The sequence below is a fragment of the Penaeus monodon genome, chromosome 28 (assembly GCF_015228065.2).
Source record: "Penaeus monodon isolate SGIC_2016 chromosome 28, NSTDA_Pmon_1, whole genome shotgun sequence".
Classification (NCBI taxonomy): Eukaryota; Metazoa; Arthropoda; class Malacostraca; order Decapoda; family Penaeidae; genus Penaeus; species Penaeus monodon.
Window position 1 is genome coordinate 15,763,457 of NC_051413.1, and position 209 is coordinate 15,763,665.

Consider the following 209-nt stretch of genomic DNA (forward strand, 5'->3'; position numbering starts at 1 on the left):
TTTTATAATGTTGCATGGCATATGTATGGAGTGCTCTATAACAAGGGAACTATAAGCATAAATTTGTGCGTAACTTAGATGTGAAAAATATTTTCATTTATATATAAATCTTTGCGAAATCAGTGATATATTTTTTTTATTGATTGATGTTAGTCAACATTTGGGCGATTCCCGTTAGGGTTATATACTGCGAAGAGGTGGTAGAGCAG